The sequence below is a fragment of the Aplysia californica genome, unplaced genomic scaffold (assembly GCF_000002075.1).
Source record: "Aplysia californica isolate F4 #8 unplaced genomic scaffold, AplCal3.0 scaffold00223, whole genome shotgun sequence".
Lineage (NCBI taxonomy): Eukaryota > Metazoa > Mollusca > Gastropoda > Aplysiida > Aplysiidae > Aplysia > Aplysia californica.
Window position 1 is genome coordinate 333161 of NW_004797493.1, and position 1135 is coordinate 334295.

Sequence of the window (1135 nt, forward strand, 5' to 3'; positions counted from 1 at the left end):
GGGGGGGTCTCCAGAACTCGACCTTGCTCCAAAAGTAGGTCGTCTGTCAGAGAAACTGATGGTAAACTCGTCCCCAGTCTCTATCGATAAAGGGTTAAACGAGGCAGACGCTTTGCAATTTAACGCTCGTTCCATAAGCATGGGGGTATGAAATAAATGTTTTACTGATGCATACTCACTGAAGCAGTGGGAAGGGAGAATTCGCGTGAAAGAAATTGTCATCGAACATTTTGTTTAGAGAATTCGTTTCATACTGCTACACGAAACAAACGGGTTTTATCTCAGCCCGTATTGATTTTCATACCCATTTAGATTATCGATATCCATCATAAAATAATACATCTTGCTAAGAGTTCGATCAATTTCTTTCTCCTCGAGGTGAGAAGGAGTGACTACATGTTACAAAGTGCTTTAAATAAAGAAAAAGAAGCATGCTTTCAGGCGCTACAGGAAGGCACAGCCGTTGAAATAAACTCACGCACAATAACACATTATTGTTCAGAGATGTGAATGATCATTCACCGAATTCACTACCCTGCTACTGTCACGTTAAAAGAAGACCCGATTACAAAAGGAGGCGAGTTCAGGATCAAACTGTTCGCAGGTAGAGTTATGACGTCCCAGGGGGGGGGGGGATTTGGTATCCCTGTTTTTGTTTCTGTCTATAGAGCTCTTTTTATTCTATTAATGACTGGCTTATGTCAAGGTGTTTATAATTTATTTTCTCAAACACAAACGCCCAAAGACCCGGACTCAAGAATATACGGCCGGATTCTGTGATGGCGTGGTTAGGTTCTTCCCTAAGACGTGCAAAGACGTGAGTTTGATTCTTGCATGAGGGGAGTCTTGTGTTTATTCAGGGTTTCCGTCTTCTAGCCAGCATCATCCATCATCATCAACTAAAGAAAACCCCATCGTTGTCAACATTAACAACCTAAACATTGGCAACAACAACAACAACAACAGCAACAATAACAGCAGCAACAACAACAACAACAACAACACGATTAGCAGCTGCAACAGCAACAACAACAACAACAACAACAACAACAACAACAGCAACAATAACAGCAGCAACAACAACAACAACAACAACACGATTAGCAGCTGCAACAGCAGCAACAACAACAACAAC